General features: G+C 40.7%; 13 non-coding genes across 13 annotated transcripts; all 13 read left to right on the top strand.

Moving 5' to 3' along the window:
• The first annotated feature begins 98 nt into the window (after positions 1-98).
• On the top strand, positions 99-171 carry trnav-uac (transfer RNA valine (anticodon UAC)). Its single transcript has one exon. It is a non-coding gene; the product is annotated as a tRNA-Val (tRNA).
• A 1209-nt stretch (positions 172-1380) lies between these two features.
• On the top strand, positions 1381-1453 carry trnav-uac (transfer RNA valine (anticodon UAC)). Its single transcript has one exon. It is a non-coding gene; the product is annotated as a tRNA-Val (tRNA).
• A 1209-nt stretch (positions 1454-2662) lies between these two features.
• Positions 2663-2735, top strand: trnav-uac (transfer RNA valine (anticodon UAC)). Its single transcript has one exon. It is a non-coding gene; the product is annotated as a tRNA-Val (tRNA).
• A 1209-nt stretch (positions 2736-3944) lies between these two features.
• On the top strand, positions 3945-4017 carry trnav-uac (transfer RNA valine (anticodon UAC)). The gene has a single exon. It is a non-coding gene; the product is annotated as a tRNA-Val (tRNA).
• Positions 4018-5226: 1209 nt separating this feature from the next.
• Positions 5227-5299, top strand: trnav-uac (transfer RNA valine (anticodon UAC)). Its single transcript has one exon. It is a non-coding gene; the product is annotated as a tRNA-Val (tRNA).
• A 1209-nt stretch (positions 5300-6508) lies between these two features.
• Positions 6509-6581, top strand: trnav-uac (transfer RNA valine (anticodon UAC)). Its single transcript has one exon. It is a non-coding gene; the product is annotated as a tRNA-Val (tRNA).
• A 1210-nt stretch (positions 6582-7791) lies between these two features.
• trnav-uac (transfer RNA valine (anticodon UAC)) lies at positions 7792-7864 on the top strand. Its single transcript has one exon. It is a non-coding gene; the product is annotated as a tRNA-Val (tRNA).
• Positions 7865-9073: 1209 nt separating this feature from the next.
• On the top strand, positions 9074-9146 carry trnav-uac (transfer RNA valine (anticodon UAC)). The gene has a single exon. It is a non-coding gene; the product is annotated as a tRNA-Val (tRNA).
• A 1209-nt stretch (positions 9147-10355) lies between these two features.
• Positions 10356-10428, top strand: trnav-uac (transfer RNA valine (anticodon UAC)). The gene has a single exon. It is a non-coding gene; the product is annotated as a tRNA-Val (tRNA).
• A 1209-nt stretch (positions 10429-11637) lies between these two features.
• trnav-uac (transfer RNA valine (anticodon UAC)) lies at positions 11638-11710 on the top strand. Its single transcript has one exon. It is a non-coding gene; the product is annotated as a tRNA-Val (tRNA).
• Positions 11711-12919: 1209 nt separating this feature from the next.
• On the top strand, positions 12920-12992 carry trnav-uac (transfer RNA valine (anticodon UAC)). Its single transcript has one exon. It is a non-coding gene; the product is annotated as a tRNA-Val (tRNA).
• A 1209-nt stretch (positions 12993-14201) lies between these two features.
• Positions 14202-14274, top strand: trnav-uac (transfer RNA valine (anticodon UAC)). Its single transcript has one exon. It is a non-coding gene; the product is annotated as a tRNA-Val (tRNA).
• A 1209-nt stretch (positions 14275-15483) lies between these two features.
• On the top strand, positions 15484-15556 carry trnav-uac (transfer RNA valine (anticodon UAC)). Its single transcript has one exon. It is a non-coding gene; the product is annotated as a tRNA-Val (tRNA).
• Positions 15557-16848: the final 1292 nt, after the last annotated feature.

Raw genomic sequence — 16848 nt, 5'->3', positions numbered from 1 at the left:
AGTATTTGCTATTCAGACTTTAGTTTCAGTAGTGTATTGGTTATCACGTTCGCCTCACACGCGAAAGTCAGCCACACCCTTAGTATTCCACTCATTGGGTTTCCGTAGTGTAGTGGTTATCACGTTCGCCTTACACGCGAAAGGTCTCCAGTTCGAGACCGGGCGGAAACACATTTTAACAAATTAGTATTTGCTATTCAGACTTTAGTTTCAGTAGTGTATTGGTTATCACGTTCGCCTCACACGCGAAAGGTCCCCGGTTCGAAACCGGGCGGAAACATTTTGTAATATTCAATATTTCCCAATGCCCAGAGGCTAGCATTTGGTTTGAAACAGTTGAGGTTTGTCTAAACCTTGCTGTCTACCTCTCCGACCTGTGGATCAATGTTGCCGTTTTTTGGGGGACCTCCACCATGCGATCTGTATGAATGTGACCAGACTGACAGCTTCTCTGAGCCAGGCAAATTCATTTATCAGGGTCATTGTAATGGATATATCCAAAGAAATGGTAATATAATCCAAGGTAAAACAAACAAAAATGTAGATCGTTTTCTGTCATTTCAGCTGCTTGATGTGATTGTGTGATAGATTTAGTTGGCTGGCTAGCAAAGGAAAAGAAGCTAGCCTGCATAGGTACAGTGCATTCGGAATATTTTCAGACCCCTTACTTTTTTCCACATTTTGTTACGTTACAGCCTTATACTAAAATGGAAGAAATAAAATAAAATCTATCTACACACAATACCATATAATGACAAAGCGATAACATATAGTTTTTATTAATGAAAAAAATATTTTAAAAATACCTTATTTACATACATTTTCAGACCCTTTGCTATGAGGCTGGAAATTGAGCTCAGGTCCATCCTGTTTCCATTGATCATCCTTGAGATGTTTCTTCAACTTGATTGGAGTCCACCTGTGGTAAATTCAAATGATTGGTCATTTCTGCAGCATTGAAGGTACCCAAGAACACAGTGGCTTCCATCACTCTTAAATGGAAGAAGTTTTGAACCACTAAGCCTCTTCCAAGAGCCGCTGCACACAATAATTCCCGGCTTCTCAAGCCTTATTGTTTAATTAATTGACTAAGTAATTTCTGATTTCATTAGGTTCCGAGAGCGATAAATGTCCCACCCAGCCAAAGTCAGCCACACCCTTAGTATTCCACTCATTGGGTTTCCGTAGTGTAGTGGTTATCACGTTCACCTAACATGCGAAAGGTCCCCGGTTCGAGACCGGGCGGAAACACATTTTAACAAATTGGTCCTTCGCACTTCTCAGTATTTGCTATTCAGACTTTAGTTTCAGTAGTGTATTGGTTATCACGTTCGCCTCACACGCGAAAGTCAGCCACACCCTTAGTATTCCACTCATTGGGTTTCCGTAGTGTAGTGGTTATCACGTTCGCCTTACACGCGAAAGGTCCCCAGTTCGAGACCGGGCGGAAACACATTTTAACAAATTAGTATTTGCTATTCAGACTTTAGTTTCAGTAGTGTATTGGTTATCACGTTCGCCTCACACGCGAAAGGTCCCCGGTTCGAAACCGGGCGGAAACATTTTGTAATATTCAATATTTCCCAATGCCCAGAGGCTAGCATTTGGTTTGAAACAGTTGAGGTTTGTCTAAACCTTGCTGTCTACCTCTCCGACCTGTGGATCAATGTTGCCGTTTTTTGGGGGACCTCCACCATGCGATCTGTATGAATGTGACCAGACTGACAGCTTCTCTGAGCCAGGCAAATTCATTTATCAGGGTCATTGTAATGGATATATCCAAAGAAATGGTAATATAATCCAAGGTAAAACAAACAAAAATGTAGATCGTTTTCTGTCATTTCAGCTGCTTGATGTGATTGTGTGATAGATTTAGTTGGCTGGCTAGCAAAGGAAAAGAAGCTAGCCTGCATAGGTACAGTGCATTCGGAATATTTTCAGACCCCTTACTTTTTTCCACATTTTGTTACGTTACAGCCTTATACTAAAATGGAAGAAATAAAATAAAATCTATCTACACACATTACCATATAATGACAAAGCGATAACATATAGTTTTTATTAATGAAAAAAATATTTTAAAAATACCTTATTTACATACATTTTCAGACCCTTTGCTATGAGGCTGGAAATTGAGCTCAGGTCCATCCTGTTTCCATTGATCATCCTTGAGATGTTTCTTCAACTTGATTGGAGTCCACCTGTGGTAAATTCAAATGATTGGTCATTTCTGCAGCATTGAAGGTACCCAAGAACACAGTGGCTTCCATCACTCTTAAATGGAAGAAGTTTTGAACCACTAAGCCTCTTCCAAGAGCCGCTGCACACAATAATTCCCGGCTTCTCAAGCCTTATTGTTTAATTAATTGACTAAGTAATTTCTGATTTCATTAGGTTCCGAGAGCGATAAATGTCCCACCCAGCCAAAGTCAGCCACACCCTTAGTATTCCACTCATTGGGTTTCCGTAGTGTAGTGGTTATCACGTTCACCTAACATGCGAAAGGTCCCCGGTTCGAGACCGGGCGGAAACACATTTTAACAAATTGGTCCTTCGCACTTCTCAGTATTTGCTATTCAGACTTTAGTTTCAGTAGTGTATTGGTTATCACGTTCGCCTCACACGCGAAAGTCAGCCACACCCTTAGTATTCCACTCATTGGGTTTCCGTAGTGTAGTGGTTATCACGTTCGCCTTACACGCGAAAGGTCCCCAGTTCGAGACCGGGCGGAAACACATTTTAACAAATTAGTATTTGCTATTCAGACTTTAGTTTCAGTAGTGTATTGGTTATCACGTTCGCCTCACACGCGAAAGGTCCCCGGTTCGAAACCGGGCGGAAACATTTTGTAATATTCAATATTTCCCAATGCCCAGAGGCTAGCATTTGGTTTGAAACAGTTGAGGTTTGTCTAAACCTTGCTGTCTACCTCTCCGACCTGTGGATCAATGTTGCCGTTTTTTGGGGGACCTCCACCATGCGATCTGTATGAATGTGACCAGACTGACAGCTTCTCTGAGCCAGGCAAATTCATTTATCAGGGTCATTGTAATGGATATATCCAAAGAAATGGTAATATAATCCAAGGTAAAACAAACAAAAATGTAGATCGTTTTCTGTCATTTCAGCTGCTTGATGTGATTGTGTGATAGATTTAGTTGGCTGGCTAGCAAAGGAAAAGAAGCTAGCCTGCATAGGTACAGTGCATTCGGAATATTTTCAGACCCCTTACTTTTTTCCACATTTTGTTACGTTACAGCCTTATACTAAAATGGAAGAAATAAAATAAAATCTATCTACACACAATACCATATAATGACAAAGCGATAACATATAGTTTTTATTAATGAAAAAAATATTTTAAAAATACCTTATTTACATACATTTTCAGACCCTTTGCTATGAGGCTGGAAATTGAGCTCAGGTCCATCCTGTTTCCGTTGATCATCCTTGAGATGTTTCTTCAACTTGATTGGAGTCCACCTGTGGTAAATTCAAATGATTGGTCATTTCTGCAGCATTGAAGGTACCCAAGAACACAGTGGCTTCCATCACTCTTAAATGGAAGAAGTTTTGAACCACTAAGCCTCTTCCAAGAGCCGCTGCACACAATAATTCCCGGCTTCTCAAGCCTTATTGTTTAATTAATTGACTAAGTAATTTCTGATTTCATTAGGTTCCGAGAGCGATAAATGTCCCACCCAGCCAAAGTCAGCCACACCCTTAGTATTCCACTCATTGGGTTTCCGTAGTGTAGTGGTTATCACGTTCACCTAACATGCGAAAGGTCCCCGGTTCGAGACCGGGCGGAAACACATTTTAACAAATTGGTCCTTCGCACTTCTCAGTATTTGCTATTCAGACTTTAGTTTCAGTAGTGTATTGGTTATCACGTTCGCCTCACACGCGAAAGTCAGCCACACCCTTAGTATTCCACTCATTGGGTTTCCGTAGTGTAGTGGTTATCACGTTCGCCTTACACGCGAAAGGTCCCCAGTTCGAGACCGGGCGGAAACACATTTTAACAAATTAGTATTTGCTATTCAGACTTTAGTTTCAGTAGTGTATTGGTTATCACGTTCGCCTCACACGCGAAAGGTCCCCGGTTCGAAACCGGGCGGAAACATTTTGTAATATTCAATATTTCCCAATGCCCAGAGGCTAGCATTTGGTTTGAAACAGTTGAGGTTTGTCTAAACCTTGCTGTCTACCTCTCCGACCTGTGGATCAATGTTGCCGTTTTTTGGGGGACCTCCACCATGCGATCTGTATGAATGTGACCAGACTGACAGCTTCTCTGAGCCAGGCAAATTCATTTATCAGGGTCATTGTAATGGATATATCCAAAGAAATGGTAATATAATCCAAGGTAAAACAAACAAAAATGTAGATCGTTTTCTGTCATTTCAGCTGCTTGATGTGATTGTGTGATAGATTTAGTTGGCTGGCTAGCAAAGGAAAAGAAGCTAGCCTGCATAGGTACAGTGCATTCGGAATATTTTCAGACCCCTTACTTTTTTCCACATTTTGTTACGTTACAGCCTTATACTAAAATGGAAGAAATAAAATAAAATCTATCTACACACAATACCATATAATGACAAAGCGATAACATATAGTTTTTATTAATGAAAAAAACATTTTAAAAATACCTTATTTACATACATTTTCAGACCCTTTGCTATGAGGCTGGAAATTGAGCTCAGGTCCATCCTGTTTCCGTTGATCATCCTTGAGATGTTTCTTCAACTTGATTGGAGTCCACCTGTGGTAAATTCAAATGATTGGTCATTTCTGCAGCATTGAAGGTACCCAAGAACACAGTGGCTTCCATCACTCTTAAATGGAAGAAGTTTTGAACCACTAAGCCTCTTCCAAGAGCCGCTGCACACAATAATTCCCGGCTTCTCAAGCCTTATTGTTTAATTAATTGACTAAGTAATTTCTGATTTCATTAGGTTCCGAGAGCGATAAATGTCCCACCCAGCCAAAGTCAGCCACACCCTTAGCATTCCACTCATTGGGTTTCCGTAGTGTAGTGGTTATCACGTTCAGCTAACATGCGAAAGGTCCCCGGTTCGAGACCGGGCGGAAACACATTTTAACAAATTGGTCCTTCGCACTTCTCAGTATTTGCTATTCAGACTTTAGTTTCAGTAGTGTATTGGTTATCACGTTCGCCTCACACGCGAAAGTCAGCCACACCCTTAGTATTCCACTCATTGGGTTTCCGTAGTGTAGTGGTTATCACGTTCGCCTTACACGCGAAAGGTCTCCAGTTCGAGACCGGGCGGAAACACATTTTAACAAATTAGTATTTGCTATTCAGACTTTAGTTTCAGTAGTGTATTGGTTATCACGTTCGCCTCACACGCGAAAGGTCCCCGGTTCGAAACCGGGCGGAAACATTTTGTAATATTCAATATTTCCCAATGCCCAGAGGCTAGCATTTGGTTTGAAACAGTTGAGGTTTGTCTAAACCTTGCTGTCTACCTCTCCGACCTGTGGATCAATTTTGCCGTTTTTTGGGGGACCTCCACCATGCGATCTGTATGAATGTGACCAGACTGACAGCTTCTCTGAGCCAGGCAAATTCATTTATCAGGGTCATTGTAATGGATATATCCAAAGAAATGGCAATATAATCCAAGGTAAAACAAACAAAAATGTAGATCGTTTTCTGTCATTTCAGCTGCTTGATGTGATTGTGTGATAGATTTAGTTGGCTGGCTAGCAAAGGAAAAGAAGCTAGCCTGCATAGGTACAGTGCATTCGGAATATTTTCAGACCCCTTACTTTTTTCCACATTTTGTTACGTTACAGCCTTATACTAAAATGGAAGAAATAAAATAAAATCTATCAACACACAATACCATATAATGACAAAGCGATAACATATAGTTTTTATTAATGAAAAAAATATTTTAAAAATACCTTATTTACATACATTTTCAGACCCTTTGCTATGAGGCTGGAAATTGAGCTCAGGTCCATCCTGTTTCCATTGATCATCCTTGAGATGTTTCTTCAACTTGATTGGAGTCCACCTGTGGTAAATTCAAATGATTGGTCATTTCTGCAGCATTGAAGGTACCCAAGAACACAGTGGCTTCCATCACTCTTAAATGGAAGAAGTTTTGAACCACTAAGCCTCTTCCAAGAGCCGCTGCACACAATAATTCCCGGCTTCTCAAGCCTTATTGTTTAATTAATTGACTAAGTAATTTCTGATTTCATTAGGTTCCGAGAGCGATAAATGTCCCACCCAGCCAAAGTCAGCCACACCCTTAGTATTCCACTCATTGGGTTTCCGTAGTGTAGTGGTTATCACGTTCAGCTAACATGCGAAAGGTCCCCGGTTCGAGACCGGGCGGAAACACATTTTAACAAATTGGTCCTTCGCACTTCTCAGTATTTGCTATTCAGACTTTAGTTTCAGTAGTGTATTGGTTATCACGTTCGCCTCACACGCGAAAGTCAGCCACACCCTTAGTATTCCACTCATTGGGTTTCCGTAGTGTAGTGGTTATCACGTTCGCCTTACACGCGAAAGGTCTCCAGTTCGAGACCGGGCGGAAACACATTTTAACAAATTAGTATTTGCTATTCAGACTTTAGTTTCAGTAGTGTATTGGTTATCACGTTCGCCTCACACGCGAAAGGTCCCCGGTTCGAAACCGGGCGGAAACATTTTGTAATATTCAATATTTCCCAATGCCCAGAGGCTAGCATTTGGTTTGAAACAGTTGAGGTTTGTCTAAACCTTGCTGTCTACCTCTCCGACCTGTGGATCAATTTTGCCCTTTTTTGGGGGACCTCCACCATGCGATCTGTATGAATGTGACCAGACTGACAGCTTCTCTGAGCCAGGCAAATTCATTTATCAGGGTCATTGTAATGGATATATCCAAAGAAATGGCAATATAATCCAAGGTAAAACAAACAAAAATGTAGATCGTTTTCTGTCATTTCAGCTGCTTGATGTGATTGTGTGATAGATTTAGTTGGCTGGCTAGCAAAGGAAAAGAAGCTAGCCTGCATAGGTACAGTGCATTCGGAATATTTTCAGACCCCTTACTTTTTTCCACATTTTGTTACGTTACAGCCTTATACTAAAATGGAAGAAATAAAATAAAATCTATCTACACACAATACCATATAATGACAAAGCGATAACATATAGTTTTTATTAATGAAAAAAATATTTTAAAAATACCTTATTTACATACATTTTCAGACCCTTTGCTATGAGGCTGGAAATTGAGCTCAGGTCCATCCTGTTTCCATTGATCATCCTTGAGATGTTTCTTCAACTTGATTGGAGTCCACCTGTGGTAAATTCAAATGATTGGTCATTTCTGCAGCATTGAAGGTACCCAAGAACACAGTGGCTTCCATCACTCTTAAATGGAAGAAGTTTTGAACCACTAAGCCTCTTCCAAGAGCCGCTGCACACAATAATTCCCGGCTTCTCAAGCCTTATTGTTTAATTAATTGACTAAGTAATTTCTGATTTCATTAGGTTCCGAGAGCGATAAATGTCCCACCCAGCCAAAGTCAGCCACACCCTTAGTATTCCACTCATTGGGTTTCCGTAGTGTAGTGGTTATCACGTTCAGCTAACATGCGAATAGGTTCCCGGTTCGAGACCGGGCGGAAACACATTTTAACAAATTGGTCCTTCGCACTTCTCAGTATTTGCTATTCAGACTTTAGTTTCAGTAGTGTATTGGTTATCACGTTCGCCTCACACGCGAAAGTCAGCCACACCCTTAGTATTCCACTCATTGGGTTTCCGTAGTGTAGTGGTTATCACGTTCGCCTTACACGCGTAAGGTCTCCAGTTCGAGACCGGGCGGAAACACATTTTAACAAATTAGTATTTGCTATTCAGACTTTAGTTTCAGTAGTGTATTGGTTATCACGTTCGCCTCACACGCGAAAGGTCCCCGGTTCGAAACCGGGCGGAAACATTTTGTAATATTCAATATTTCCCAATGCCCAGAGGCTAGCATTTGGTTTGAAACAGTTGAGGTTTGTCTAAACCTTGCTGTCTACCTCTCCGACCTGTGGATCAATTTTGCCGTTTTTTGGGGGACCTCCACCATGCGATCTGTATGAATGTGACCAGACTGACAGCTTCTCTGAGCCAGGCAAATTCATTTATCAGGGTCATTGTAATGGATATATCCAAAGAAATGGCAATATAATCCAAGGTAAAACAAACAAAAATGTAGATCGTTTTCTGTCATTTCAGCTGCTTGATGTGATTGTGTGATAGATTTAGTTGGCTGGCTAGCAAAGGAAAAGAAGCTAGCCTGCATAGGTACAGTGCATTCGGAATATTTTCAGACCCCTTACTTTTTTCCACATTTTGTTACGTTACAGCCTTATACTAAAATGGAAGAAATAAAATAAAATCTATCTACACACAATACCATATAATGACAAAGCGATAACATATAGTTTTTATTAATGAAAAAAATATTTTAAAAATACCTTATTTACATACATTTTCAGACCCTTTGCTATGAGGCTGGAAATTGAGTTCAGGTCCATCCTGTTTCCATTGATCATCCTTGAGATGTTTCTTCAACTTGATTGGAGTCCACCTGTGGTAAATTCAAATGATTGGTCATTTCTGCAGCATTGAAGGTACCCAAGAACACAGTGGCTTCCATCACTCTTAAATGGAAGAAGTTTTGAACCACTAAGCCTCTTCCAAGAGCCGCTGCACACAATAATTCCCGGCTTCTCAAGCCTTATTGTTTAATTAATTGACTAAGTAATTTCTGATTTCATTAGGTTCCGAGAGCGATAAATGTCCCACCCAGCCAAAGTCAGCCACACCCTTAGTATTCCACTCATTGGGTTTCCGTAGTGTAGTGGTTATCACGTTCACCTAACATGTGAAAGGTCCCCGGTTCGAGACCGGGCGGAAACACATTTTAACAAATTGGTCCTTCGCACTTCTCAGTATTTGCTATTCAGACTTTAGTTTCAGTAGTGTATTGGTTATCACGTTCGCCTCACACGCGAAAGTCAGCCACACCCTTAGTATTCCACTCATTGGGTTTCCGTAGTGTAGTGGTTATCACGTTCGCCTTACACGAGAAAGGTCCCCAGTTCGAGACCGGGCGGAAACACATTTTAACAAATTAGTATTTGCTATTCAGACTTTAGTTTCAGTAGTGTATTGGTTATCACGTTCGCCTCACACGCGAAAGGTCCCCGGTTCGAAACCGGGCGGAAACATTTTGTAATATTCAATATTTCCCAATGCCCAGAGGCTAGCATTTGGTTTGAAACAGTTGAGGTTTGTCTAAACCTTGCTGTCTACCTCTCCGACCTGTGGATCAATGTTGCCGTTTTTTGGGGGACCTCCACCATGCGATCTGTATGAATGTGACCAGACTGACAGCTTCTCTGAGCCAGGCAAATTCATTTATCAGGGTCATTGTAATGGATATATCCAAAGAAATGGTAATATAATCCAAGGTAAAACAAACAAAAATGTAGATCGTTTTCTGTCATTTCAGCTGCTTGATGTGATTGTGTGATAGATTTAGTTGGCTGGCTAGCAAAGGAAAAGAAGCTAGCCTGCATAGGTACAGTGCATTCGGAATATTTTCAGACCCCTTACTTTTTTCCACATTTTGTTACGTTACAGCCTTATACTAAAATGGAAGAAATAAAATAAAATCTATCTACACACAATACCATATAATGACAAAGCGATAACATATAGTTTTTATTAATTAAAAAAATATTTTAAAAATACCTTATTTACATACATTTTCAGACCCTTTGCTATGAGGCTGGAAATTGAGCTCAGGTCCATCCTGTTTCCATTGATCATCCTTGAGATGTTTCTTCAACTTGATTGGAGTCCACCTGTGGTAAATTCAAATGATTGGTCATTTCTGCAGCATTGAAGGTACCCAAGAACACAGTGGCTTCCATCACTCTTAAATGGAAGAAGTTTTGAACCACTAAGCCTCTTCCAAGAGCCGCTGCACACAATAATTCCCGGCTTCTCAAGCCTTATTGTTTAATTAATTGACTAAGTAATTTCTGATTTCATTAGGTTCCGAGAGCGATAAATGTCCCACCCAGCCAAAGTCAGCCACACCCTTAGTATTCCACTCATTGGGTTTCCGTAGTGTAGTGGTTATCACGTTCACCTAACATGCGAAAGGTCCCCGGTTCGAGACCGGGCGGAAACACATTTTAACAAATTGGTCCTTCGCACTTCTCAGTATTTGCTATTCAGACTTTAGTTTCAGTAGTGTATTGGTTATCACGTTCGCCTCACACGCGAAAGTCAGCCACACCCTTAGTATTCCACTCATTGGGTTTCCGTAGTGTAGTGGTTATCACGTTCGCCTTACACGAGAAAGGTCCCCAGTTCGAGACCGGGCGGAAACACATTTTAACAAATTAGTATTTGCTATTCAGACTTTAGTTTCAGTAGTGTATTGGTTATCACGTTCGCCTCACACGCGAAAGGTCCCCGGTTCGAAACCGGGCGGAAACATTTTGTAATATTCAATATTTCCCAATGCCCAGAGGCTAGCATTTGGTTTGAAACAGTTGAGGTTTGTCTAAACCTTGCTGTCTACCTCTCCGACCTGTGGATCAATGTTGCCGTTTTTTGGGGGACCTCCACCATGCGATCTGTATGAATGTGACCAGACTGACAGCTTCTCTGAGCCAGGCAAATTCATTTATCAGGGTCATTGTAATGGATATATCCAAAGAAATGGTAATATAATCCAAGGTAAAACAAACAAAAATGTAGATCGTTTTCTGTCATTTCAGCTGCTTGATGTGATTGTGTGATAGATTTAGTTGGCTGGCTAGCAAAGGAAAAGAAGCTAGCCTGCATAGGTACAGTGCATTCGGAATATTTTCAGACCCCTTACTTTTTTCCACATTTTGTTACGTTACAGCCTTATACTAAAATGGAAGAAATAAAATAAAATCTATCTACACACAATACCATATAATGACAAAGCGATAACATATAGTTTTTATTAATGAAAAAAATATTTTAAAAATACCTTATTTACATACATTTTCAGACCCTTTGCTATGAGGCTGGAAATTGAGCTCAGGTCCATCCTGTTTCCATTGATCATCCTTGAGATGTTTCTTCAACTTGATTGGAGTCCACCTGTGGTAAATTCAAATGATTGGTCATTTCTGCAGCATTGAAGGTACCCAAGAACACAGTGGCTTCCATCACTCTTAAATGGAAGAAGTTTTGAACAACTAAGCCTCTTCCAAGAGCCGCTGCACACAATAATTCCCGGCTTCTCAAGCCTTATTGTTTAATTAATTGACTAAGTAATTTCTGATTTCATTAGGTTCCGAGAGCGATAAATGTCCCACCCAGCCAAAGTCAGCCACACCCTTAGTATTCCACTCATTGGGTTTCCGTAGTGTAGTGGTTATCACGTTCACCTAACATGCGAAAGGTCCCCGGTTCGAGACCGGGCGGAAACACATTTTAACAAATTGGTCCTTCGCACTTCTCAGTATTTGCTATTCAGACTTTAGTTTCAGTAGTGTATTGGTTATCACGTTCGCCTCACACGCGAAAGTCAGCCACACCCTTAGTATTCCACTCATTGGGTTTCCGTAGTGTAGTGGTTATCACGTTCGCCTTACACGCGAAAGGTCCCCAGTTCGAGACCGGGCGGAAACACATTTTAACAAATTAGTATTTGCTATTCAGACTTTAGTTTCAGTAGTGTATTGGTTATCACGTTCGCCTCACACGCGAAAGGTCCCCGGTTCGAAACCGGGCGGAAACATTTTGTAATATTCAATATTTCCCAATGCCCAGAGGCTAGCATTTGGTTTGAAACAGTTGAGGTTTGTCTAAACCTTGCTGTCTACCTCTCCGACCTGTGGATCAATGTTGCCGTTTTTTGGGGGACCTCCACCATGCGATCTGTATGAATGTGACCAGACTGACAGCTTCTCTGAGCCAGGCAAATTCATTTATCAGGGTCATTGTAATGGATATATCCAAAGAAATGGTAATATAATCCAAGGTAAAACAAACAAAAATGTAGATCGTTTTCTGTCATTTCAGCTGCTTGATGTGATTGTGTGATAGATTTAGTTGGCTGGCTAGCAAAGGAAAAGAAGCTAGCCTGCATAGGTACAGTGCATTCGGAATATTTTCAGACCCCTTACTTTTTTCCACATTTTGTTACGTTACAGCCTTATACTAAAATGGAAGAAATAAAATAAAATCTATCTACACACAATACCATATAATGACAAAGCGATAACATATAGTTTTTATTAATGAAAAAAATATTTTAAAAATACCTTATTTACATACATTTTCAGACCCTTTGCTATGAGGCTGGAAATTGAGCTCAGGTCCATCCTGTTTCCATTGATCATCCTTGAGATGTTTCTTCAACTTGATTGGAGTCCACCTGTGGTAAATTCAAATGATTGGTCATTTCTGCAGCATTGAAGGTACCCAAGAACACAGTGGCTTCCATCACTCTTAAATGGAAGAAGTTTTGAACCACTAAGCCTCTTCCAAGAGCCGCTGCACACAATAATTCCCGGCTTCTCAAGCCTTATTGTTTAATTAATTGACTAAGTAATTTCTGATTTCATTAGGTTCCGAGAGCGATAAATGTCCCACCCAGCCAAAGTCAGCCACACCCTTAGTATTCCACTCATTGGGTTTCCGTAGTGTAGTGGTTATCACGTTCAGCTAACATGCGAAAGGTCCCCGGTTCGAGACCGGGCGGAAACACATTTTAACAAATTGGTCCTTCGCACTTCTCAGTATTTGCTATTCAGACTTTAGTTTCAGTAGTGTATTGGTTATCACGTTCGCCTCACACGCGAAAGTCAGCCACACCCTTAGTATTCCACTCATTGGGTTTCCGTAGTGTAGTGGTTATCACGTTCGCCTTACACGCGAAAGGTCTCCAGTTCGAGACCGGGCGGAAACACATTTTAACAAATTAGTATTTGCTATTCAGACTTTAGTTTCAGTAGTGTATTGGTTATCACGTTCGCCTCACACGCGAAAGGTCCCCGGTTCGAAACCGGGCGGAAACATTTTGTAATATTCAATATTTCCCAATGCCCAGAGGCTAGCATTTGGTTTGAAACAGTTGAGGTTTGTCTAAACCTTGCTGTCTACCTCTCCGACCTGTGGATCAATTTTGCCGTTTTTTGGGGGACCTCCACCATGCGATCTGTATGAATGTGACCAGACTGACAGCTTCTCTGAGCCAGGCAAATTCATTTATCAGGGTCATTGTAATGGATATATCCAAAGAAATGGCAATATAATCCAAGGTAAAACAAACAAAAATGTAGATCGTTTTCTGTCATTTCAGCTGCTTGATGTGATTGTGTGATAGATTTAGTTGGCTGGCTAGCAAAGGAAAAGAAGCTAGCCTGCATAGGTACAGTGCATTCGGAATATTTTCAGACCCCTTACTTTTTTCCACATTTTGTTACGTTACAGCCTTATACTAAAATGGAAGAAATAAAATAAAATCTATCTACACACAATACCATATAATGACAAAGCGATAACATATAGTTTTTATTAATGAAAAAAATATTTTAAAAATACTTTATTTACATACATTTTCAGACCCTTTGCTATGAGGCTGGAAATTGAGCTCAGGTCCATCCTGTTTCCATTGATCATCCTTGAGATGTTTCTTCAACTTGATTGGAGTCCACCTGTGGTAAATTCAAATGATTGGTCATTTCTGCAGCATTGAAGGTACCCAAGAACACAGTGGCTTCCATCACTCTTAAATGGAAGAAGTTTTGAACAACTAAGCCTCTTCCAAGAGCCGCTGCACACAATAATTCCCGGCTTCTCAAGCCTTATTGTTTAATTAATTGACTAAGTAATTTCTGATTTCATTAGGTTCCGAGAGCGATAAATGTCCCACCCAGCCAAAGTCAGCCACACCCTTAGTATTCCACTCATTGGGTTTCCGTAGTGTAGTGGTTATCACGTTCACCTAACATGCGAAAGGTCCCCGGTTCGAGACCGGGCGGAAACACATTTTAACAAATTGGTCCTTCGCACTTCTCAGTATTTGCTATTCAGACTTTAGTTTCAGTAGTGTATTGGTTATCACGTTCGCCTCACACGCGAAAGTCAGCCACACCCTTAGTATTCCACTCATTGGGTTTCCGTAGTGTAGTGGTTATCACGTTCGCCTTACACGCGAAAGGTCCCCAGTTCGAGACCGGGCGGAAACACATTTTAACAAATTAGTATTTGCTATTCAGACTTTAGTTTCAGTAGTGTATTGGTTATCACGTTCGCCTCACACGCGAAAGGTCCCCGGTTCGAAACCGGGCGGAAACATTTTGTAATATTCAATATTTCCCAATGCCCAGAGGCTAGCATTTGGTTTGAAACAGTTGAGGTTTGTCTAAACCTTGCTGTCTACCTCTCCGACCTGTGGATCAATGTTGCCGTTTTTTGGGGGACCTCCACCATGCGATCTGTATGAATGTGACCAGACTGACAGCTTCTCTGAGCCAGGCAAATTCATTTATCAGGGTCATTGTAATGGATATATCCAAAGAAATGGTAATATAATCCAAGGTAAAACAAACAAAAATGTAGATCGTTTTCTGTCATTTCAGCTGCTTGATGTGATTGTGTGATAGATTTAGTTGGCTGGCTAGCAAAGGAAAAGAAGCTAGCCTGCATAGGTACAGTGCATTCGGAATATTTTCAGACCCCTTACTTTTTTCCACATTTTGTTACGTTACAGCCTTATACTAAAATGGAAGAAATAAAATAAAATCTATCTACACACAATACCATATAATGACAAAGCGATAACATATAGTTTTTATTAATGAAAAAAATATTTTAAAAATACCTTATTTACATACATTTTCAGACCCTTTGCTATGAGGCTGGAAATTGAGCTCAGGTCCATCCTGTTTCCATTGATCATCCTTGAGATGTTTCTTCAACTTGATTGGAGTCCACCTGTGGTAAATTCAAATGATTGGTCATTTCTGCAGCATTGAAGGTACCCAAGAACACAGTGGCTTCCATCACTCTTAAATGGAAGAAGTTTTGAACCACTAAGCCTCTTCCAAGAGCCGCTGCACACAATAATTCCCGGCTTCTCAAGCCTTATTGTTTAATTAATTGACTAAGTAATTTCTGATTTCATTAGGTTCCGAGAGCGATAAATGTCCCACCCAGCCAAAGTCAGCCACACCCTTAGTATTCCACTCATTGGGTTTCCGTAGTGTAGTGGTTATCACGTTCAGCTAACATGCGAAAGGTCCCCGGTTCGAGACCGGGCGGAAACACATTTTAACAAATTGGTCCTTCGCACTTCTCAGTATTTGCTATTCAGACTTTAGTTTCAGTAGTGTATTGGTTATCACGTTCGCCTCACACGCGAAAGTCAGCCACACCCTTAGTATTCCACTCATTGGGTTTCCGTAGTGTAGTGGTTATCACGTTCGCCTTACACGCGAAAGGTCTCCAGTTCGAGACCGGGCGGAAACACATTTTAACAAATTAGTATTTGCTATTCAGACTTTAGTTTCAGTAGTGTATTGGTTATCACGTTCGCCTCACACGCGAAAGTGAGTCACACCCTTAGTTTTCCAAACATTCGGTTTCCGTAGTGTAGTGGTTATCACATTCGCCTCACATGCGAAAGGTCCCCGGTTCGAAACCGGGCGGAAGCATTTTGTAATATTCAATATTTCCCAATGCCCAGAGGCTAGCATTTGGTTTGAAACAGTTGAGGTTTGTCTAAACCTTGCTGTCTACCTCTCCGACCTGTGGATCAATTTAGCCGTTTTTTGGGGGACCTCCACCATGCGATCTGTATGAATGTGACCAGACTGACAGCTTCTCTGAGCCAGGCAAATTCATTTATCAGGGTCATTGTAATGGATATATCCAAAGAAATGGCAATATAATCCAAGGTAAAACAAACAAAAATGTAGATCGTTTTCTGTCATTTCAGCTGCTTGATGTGATTGTGTGATAGATTTAGTTGGCTGGCTAGCAAAGGAAAAGAAGCTAGCCTGCATAGGTACAGTGCATTCGGAATATTTTCAGACCCCTTACTTTTTTCCACATTTTGTTACGTTACAGCCTTATACTAAAATGGAAGAAATAAAATAAAATCTATCTACACACAATACCACATAATGACAAAGCGATAACATATAGTTTTTATTAATGAAAAAAATATTTTAAAAATACTTTATTTACATACATTTTCAGACCCTTTGCTATGAGGCTGGAAATTGAGCTCAGGTCCATCCTGTTTCCATTGATCATCCTTGAGATGTTTCTTCAACTTGATTGGAGTCCACCTGTGGTAAATTCAAATGATTGGTCATTTCTGCAGCATTGAAGGTACCCAAGAACACAGTGGCTTCCATCACTCTTAAATGGAAGAAGTTTTGAACCACTAAGCCTCTTCCAAGAGCCGCTGCACACAATAATTCCCGGCTTCTCAAGCCTTATTGTTTAATTAATTGACTAAGTAATTTCTGATTTCATTAGGTCATTAATTTAACAAATTGGTCCTTCGCACTTCTCAGTATTTGCTATTCAGACTTTAGTTTCAGTAGTGTATTGGTTATCACGTTCGCCTCACACGCGAAAGTCAGTCACACCCTTAGTTTTCCAATCATTCAGTTTCCGTAGTGTAGTGGTTATCACGTTCGCCTCACACGCGACAGGTCCCCATTTCAAAACCGGGCGGAAATATTTTGTAATATTCAATATTTCCCAATGCCCAGAGTCTAGCATTTGGTTTGAAACAGTTGAGGTTTGTC

Source organism: Oncorhynchus mykiss, chromosome 8 (assembly GCF_057628025.1).
Source record: "Oncorhynchus mykiss isolate SJ-2025 chromosome 8, ASM5762802v1, whole genome shotgun sequence".
NCBI classification, from domain to species: Eukaryota; Metazoa; Chordata; class Actinopteri; order Salmoniformes; family Salmonidae; genus Oncorhynchus; species Oncorhynchus mykiss.
Note: the sequence above shows the minus strand (reverse complement) of the source record. Positions and strands in the feature narration are given on the sequence as shown.